Consider the following 8,245-nt stretch of genomic DNA (forward strand, 5'->3'; position numbering starts at 1 on the left):
TTTAAATGTTATCTTTATTATTTTTCAAATCTTTGCCTAGGGGTAGGAGTTATTCCTGACCATAGAGCCTGACAGGGAAACACTATAGCAAATAACTACAACCCAGTAGGCCCTCCCAAATGGCACCCTTTTCCACATATAGTGCACTACTTTTGACCATGGCCAATAGGTTTCTGGTCAAAAGTAGTGCATTATATAGGGTCCTCAAACTCAACTCTGGACCTCGAAGCCAGTTTCACTGCACTATTTCATTGTTCCCATCTAATCGGGGACCGATTTAGACCTGGGACACCAGACGTGTGAAATTAATTATTAAGAAGAAGAGAAAATACCCCTGCTATAGGGTATATAGTGCCATTTGGGACACTGATATTTTGGTAAATAAATACTTTAACACTTTCTTCTTAAAACTGGTTAAGGGCTTGTAAGCATTTCACTGTAAGATCTACACCTGGGGTATTGGACGCATGTCTCAAACAACATTTGATTTTCTTCTGGTCAGGAAAAACCTCCTGTCCCTTTACTATTGCCATATGAAGCATTTCAGCACTTTGCAGAAATCATTACACGTGTGTATGATTCATTCAGCTCTGGTAATTGCACGGAAGAGGGAGAAGGAAGGGAAGAAGGTTCTGTCCCAAATGACAGTCTATTCCCTATTTTAATGCACTACTTTTCACCAGAGCCCCATGGACCCCTGTTCTAAAAGTAGTGCATTAGATAGGGAATAGGATGCACTTTTGGAAGCAGTCTTAAATGAATCCCTGGGGACGGCTGACTTTTAGAGAATATTCTATTGCCGCTCTGGTTGGTTGGTAAGTTGTTCATTCTCAGCCAAGGATGTGGCTTCTGATTCATTGTGCTAAATCAAGAGATAGCTGAAAGTTGTCTCTGGACAAGTGATTGGTTGATTGAGTGACTGGGTCTGGACAGCCAATAATAATTATATACCCTCCATATCCAAGTCAATATACATGCAATGGCAAAGCACCACAAAGGCAAAACATTTTTTTTTTTTTAAATGAGTCGTCTCCATTTTGAATGAGCTGTTAGTTGTTTGTGGGTAGATGGGTTACTCATTGTGTTACTCATCGTTAGCTGTTTGTGGGTAGATGGGTTACTCATTGTGTTACTCATCGTTAGCTGTTTGTGGGTAGATGGGTTACTCATTGTGTGGCTGTTAGCTGTTTGTGGGTAGATGGGTTACTCATTGTGTTACTCATCGTTAGCTGTTTGTGGGTAGATGGGCCGTGCCAACATGGAAGTTCAAGTTGAGCAGACCGTTCAGCAGGGCACAACAGTTTGAAACATTAAGATAGAAATATTTCTATGTAGAACAAACATGCCTCTAAAATGTAGAATAATGAATCACATTCGCTCCATTTGTGGCTTCTCTATCTGCAACGTTTAACGTTTTTCTACTGAACGTGGCCTTGTATTGGCCTGCTATAACTGACCTGAACCTGGGATCGGAGCTTTTCCAGACCATATTACCCGACTAAGGAAAAACTCAGGGACCTAATGTGCAATGCAGTCTGTCTCAGCCTAAAATTAGACTTGATGGCTCTGCCTTTCTCTAATCAAACCCATGTCTGGACTGGCGGTCCTGCAGTTGCATCAGCGTGAGGTCTGAACAGTGAAAACAACATGTTCAAATGGAAGAAAAGAGCATCATTATTCACTTAGACAGATCACCATGATAGAATAAAATACGTATTATTCTTTTTTTTTTTGACGATTAAATTATTCCTCTGTTCTGACTCAATCCCACAGTTTTTTTTGTGCAAAAGCAGTAAAGAATGCCACTTGTTTAGAGAAACCACGGCAAGTCATGGAACTAGAAGATAAGAAAAATACAGCAACAGTATCTTGCACTACAAACGTGCACATTCAAGGAAAAAAAAGATTATGATCACTAAGTCAAAAGACGTTTAATCAACCTCAAGTCTTTCGTTGGTCAGGATTGGCACTTCAGTGAATAGGAGTGCATTTTCATTTTTCACAATTAGAAATATATATTTAATCCACTGATTTGTTAAATATCTTACTATTCTGGTAGTCTTTGTTGATAGACTGCACACAAAAGTAGACCAGAAAAAACAAAAAACAAAAGACTACTAATATATAAATGCTGCTTCACATGTTAGTGATGTAGAGAAAGTTATTTAGCTAATGTTTCATTATTTTCTAGATTTATTTAGTCTCAAATGTCTGTTTGGAGGTCACTTGTTCCGTGGACAACCATTTCCCTTTAGACAACCATGGTGCATAGAATCCTAAAATAGCTCGTAGTCTATGACCATTACTAGCTGCTCTATGTCAGATCAATGCCAAGCTTAGTCTCTTACCAAATTTGAATACATTTTGCATGTCAAGCAAAGCACTACGTGTCCAAAACCACGAGTCACCATCATTGCAGACCACGAGTCACCATCATTGCAGACCACGAGTCACCATCATTGCAGACCACGAGTCACCATCATTGCAGACCACGAGTCACCATCATTGCAGACCACGAATCACCATCATTGCAGACCACGAATCACCATCATCATTACAGAGTTGAACATATAATACGGCAAGACATTGCATAAAGTCATGGCTGCTCAACCTCACAGGCTCAAGCTACCGAGACATCACATCAGGTAGGACAATATAACCATGAGGGAATGACTTGCTATATAAACAGGTGCAATGACAAGGGTCCTCTCATAGCTTGCATATTTAGTCACCCCCCCAAAAGGAGGAAACCCTGCTGCGTTACAGATATCCTTCCAAAAAGACACTTCAGACTTTGAGAAAAGTTTGAAATGAAACATACAGCTTTTAACCCCATCGTCCACATTCATTTTTTCTGGTACCAAACAATCCCAAAAAAATGCTACTATTCCGATGTTGTTTAACCCAGTCGGTTCAACTCCACAAGGGGAAATGGGGGATCCACAGAACAAGTTGCTACCAGACTCCGATGGGAACATAATCATTGAACATATGTCTCCTCCCTCACAACTGCTGTCAGTGAAAAGGTCACACTACCAGACTCTGGATCCATAAGTTCCACTCAACCCATAGATACTGATCTGAGTTCAGCTTTAACTGCCCCCCCCCCCCCCAATCAATTGATATTTAAGGTTATGATTGAAGGTAAGCTGATCCTAGATCTGTGTCTAAGGGCATAACATCAAACCATCTTCAGTCAGTGTAGCAGTGAAGGGAGAAAATAGGTTTCCCTAATATCAGGAAATACACCACGCACTTCCTCAAGAAAATAACAGAAATGTCACAGTATCTCTGATATTCTTTAAAAGGAGGTATGAAATGATGCTGTGAATGTGATCGTTTCACTTTAATAAACCTTTGTGTGTCACACCTTCCATCTCCAGTATTAATCTAATCATTTCAAAGAGCATTGCACTGTGGGTGGGTGCATTACTTAATAAAACATGTTTTCTAAGTGCATAACTTCAAAAGTGCCTAAAAAGGAAGTGGCACAACGATGCAAGAAAACCCTTGAATGAACATACTGCATCGAAAACCAAACCTGTAGAAATAGAACACAGAAAAAGAAAACACATGTTCATATAAAAAAAAAAAAAAAAAAAAAGTGGATTAAGGAAGTTGTTTTTCCTGGTTGTGGAATACTCGTCCGTGTGTACAGTGTACTTACTGTCTGCTGGTGTCGTATGCATGAAGTGTGTGTGCAAATACATCTCTTTACTAGAATTTCTGCGGGTTAGGTTCGTCACGGTCTAAATTAAAAAGACGTATCCCTTTCCAAACCCTGGTTGTCGTTAGATCTATGTTTTCATCTCAAAATGACACCCTGTCTGATATAGAGGCTCCCTAGGTGGCTCCTGTCAAAACGAGTGTACGAAGAGGAATAGTGACATTTAAAATGCACCCTATGAGGGACAGAGAATAATACCCATCAATACCTAGTACATATCCCCATACCAATGATACCTAGTACTTATCCCCATGATACCTGGTACTTATCACTATACCAATGATACCTGGTACAATGATGCCTAGTACTTATCCCCATGATACCTGGTACTTACCATCATCACAATGATGCCTAGTACTTATCCCCATGACGCCTAGTACTTATCCCCATTGCAACGACACCTAGTACTTATCTCCAACACAACGATACCTAGTACTTATCCCCATCACAATGATACCTAGTACTTATCCGCATCACAATGATTCCTAGTACATATCCCCATCACAGTGACAAATAGTACTTATCACATTCACAATGGCCGATGCAACGTTACAAGTTGTCATTCCCATTTCTTTCCAACACGGCAGTTGCAAAATTACGGTACCTTTTCTCAAATTCCCGTTTCACAGAAATCCTGGTTGGAGGATTCAACAGCAGAACGCAAAAACAACAACTGATATCAGATGTAACCCTACACACAATCACCACACTATTACCTCACCGCCAACTAGACAATATGTGGTATTACCTCACCGCCAACTAGACAATAGATGGTATTACCTCACCGCCAACTAGACAATAGATGGTATTACCTCACCGCCAACTAGACAATAGATGGTATTACCTCACCGCCAACTAGACAATAGATGGTATTACCTCACCGCCAACTAGACAATAGATGGTATTACCTCACCGCCAACTAGACAATAGATGGTATTACCTCACCGCCAACTAGACAATAGATGGTATTACCTCACCGCCAACTAGACAATAGATGGTATTACCTCACCGCCAACTAGACAATAGATGGTATTACCTCACCGCCAACTAGACAATAGGTGGTATTACCTCACCGCCAACTAGACAATAGATGGTATTACCTCACCGCCAACTAGACAATAGATGGTATTACCTCACCGCCAACTAGACAATATGTGGTATTACCTCACCGCCAACTAGACAATATGTGGTATTACCTCACCGCCAACTAGACAATATGTGGTATTACCTCACCGCCAACTAGACAATATGTGGTATTACCTCACCGCCAACTAGACAATAGATGGTATTACCTCACCGCCAACTAGACAATAGATGGTATTACCTCACCGCCAACTAGACAATAGATGGTATTACCTCACCGCCAACTAGACAATAGATGGTATTACCTCACCGCCAACTAGACAATATGTGGTATTACCTCACCGCCAACTAGACAATAGATGGTATTACCTCACCGCCAACTAGACAATATGTGGTATTACCTCACCGCCAACTAGACAATATGATGGTATTACCTCACCGCCAACTAGACAATATGATGGTATTACCTCACCGCCAACTAGACAATATGATGGTATTACCTCACCGCCAACTAGACAATATGTGGTATTACCTCACCGCCAACTAGACAATATGATGGTATTACCTCACCGCCAACTAGACAATAGATGGTATTACCTCACCGCCAACTAGACAATAGATGGTATTACCTCACCGCCAACTAGACAATAGATGGTATTACCTCACCGCCAACTAGACAATAGATGGTATTACCTCACCGCCAACTAGACAATAGATGGTATTACCTCACCGCCAACTAGACAATAGATGGTATTACCTCGCCGCCAACTAGACAATAGATGGTATTACCTCACCGCCAACTAGACAATAGATGGTATTACCTCACCGCCAACTAGATAATAGATGGTATTACCTCACCGCCAACTAGATAATAGATGGTATTACCTCACCGCCAACTAGACAATAGATGGTATTACCTCACCGCCAACTAGACAATAGATGGTATTACCTCACCGCCAACTAGACAATAGATGGTATTACCTCATCGCCAACTAGACAATAGATGGTATTACCTCACTGCCAACTAGACAATATGTGGTATTACCTCACCGCCAACTAGACAATATGTGGTATTACCTCACCGCCAACTAGACAATATGTGGTATTACCTCACCGCCAACTAGACAATAGATGGTATTACCTCACCGCCAACTAGACAATAGATGGTATTACCTCACCGCCAACTAGATAATAGATGGTATTACCTCACCGCCACTAATATGTGATAACTGTCCCCTGAACTATACCATCTAATATGTGATAAACTCTGTCCCCTGTACTTTCTCTTCTCAATGGAACATTAAATTCTTATATATTGTTAGTTTTTCTAAGACCTAAATTACAGCACTCTCTCTCCAGCCTCCCCTCTTCCTCCTCCTCTCTCACCCACCCCCCCACCCTCTTCTCTCACACGAGAGGTGTGTACTACCAGGTGTGTACTACCAGGTGTGTACTACCAGGTGTGTACTACCAGGTGTTTGGCAAAGGGATACTCCGTGACAGTAGGTAAGGCAATAGAAACACCATGCAAATCCTACCACAGACACACCAGGGGGGGCAGCAACACCTCATCACATTCCAGGGCCTAGTACAACTCAGCCAGCACAAACATATATTTACACCAGGGCCAAGTCCCAAATGGCACACTATATATGACACAGCTTTTGGCCAGAGCCCATAGAGTCAGAAGTAGTGCACTATATAGGGAATAGTGTGCCATATGGAACGCATCCCAGAGGTCAGAGAAATCCAAAAGAAAAACTAAAAAGCCCAAATCCTAACCAGACATGGAAGTGAGTAACTGCAATATTTTTTGCATAAATCTGATGTTGCCATCTGACTAAGGTTTGACTGAGTTACGTGTGTTTTTCAAGTAAGGAATCATCCCTAAATAAAAGAGCAACAATCCCTTGAAAGCCAAAATGGAGATCTTACATTGTCTGTATTTATATATAAAAATAAGTTTGGTTTGGATAATCACATATTCTCGTGCTGTGGCTAGCGTAGGCCCCGTCTCCCCCCCCCCCCCCCCAGCGGTGTGCTGTTTAAATAGTTAGAATCACGTCATAATTCAAACGTATCGTTAATGAAGAACACGGCACACAACAAATATTATATTGCTAGTTATATCAAGCTCGGATCAAGCTAGTAACCTAGGTAACTTTATATATCTTTCAATATCCCCACACACACACCTATAGTCCCTTACCCCTCGCAGCCCCCTCCCCCAATCAACACCCTCCCTTAGCCCAGACGTTTACCTGATTTTACGACTCAGATCCCAACATGCTCCTCCACAAGCACAAAACTAAAAAGTTCAACAAAAAAGACAAAATACATTGTAGAGAAAGGATTCAGTTAGTTTGAGAAGGGGAGAACCTTGGCTCTCCACTTCAAACCATAGTTCTAGAATTCTTAAGAATCTCCAGAATTGCTTGGTGGAACCCTGTATGTCCGATATAGAAAGAAACCAATATGAATGAGGGTTTGGCCTCTGAGTTGAGAATACATCCGGATTGTTTTATCGTTAACAGTAGAGAGGCCATTCTTCTGTCTTGGCACACTTCAGTCTTCAGGTGGTGCATGTAGATGCAGTACGTTTTAGAACAGGTCAGAGAGAAAAACAGGGCTGACAAAAGCTAAAACGAGGGGGAAACAGATAAGGACGAGGAAGATAATTGTCATAAAGGATAAGGGTAAGAATTAAATAAACACACCTCTCCCACTGGTCAGGTTTGACCTATCAAACCCCTACATCCCGAAGAAGGACATCCCTATGGGCAGACAGGAAGCACTAATAACCAAACCAAACCACCGTTACGGTCAGAAGAATCAGGGCGTCAACAGTACTGGCGGTGTATCTGTTATTGTGTCTGTGCATGTTAAACCTGGACTGGACCAAACCTTGGCCCTGGTTGGGTGATCACTGATCTGGGAAGAGCTTTGTTTTATCATCAGGTCAAGTGGGTTGTGTTCAGCTCTCCTATTGGCTCTACAGCCGAGACGTGGCATTCCGTTAGAAGTGTCTGATCTGTTAGGGTAGGTAAAGCCAGCTCAAAGATTGGGAATATAGGTTGGATAGTAAAATCTGTAAGCCTTCCGTGGGAAAGGAGGGAGAGGACAACATTCTACCTTCCATGGGAAAGGAGGGAGAGGACAATGCTCTACCTTCCATTGGAAAGGAGGGAGAGGACAACATTCTACCTTCCATGGGAAAGGAGGGAGAGGACAATGCTCTACCTTCCATGGGAAAGGAGGGAGAGGACAATGCTCTACCTTCCATGGGAAAGGAGGGAGAGGACAACATTCTACCTTCCGTGGGGGTGGAGGATATAAGGTGGATAAGATCATTGCTTCACGGGGGAGGGGGGTCACCTCCACCCTTCATCTGTTGGGGCTAAAACTTGCCCTTTGGCTCAGGCTGGGTATAGAGGA

The sequence above is a fragment of the Salvelinus alpinus genome, chromosome 26 (genome assembly GCF_045679555.1).
Source record: "Salvelinus alpinus chromosome 26, SLU_Salpinus.1, whole genome shotgun sequence".
Lineage (NCBI taxonomy): Eukaryota > Metazoa > Chordata > Actinopteri > Salmoniformes > Salmonidae > Salvelinus > Salvelinus alpinus.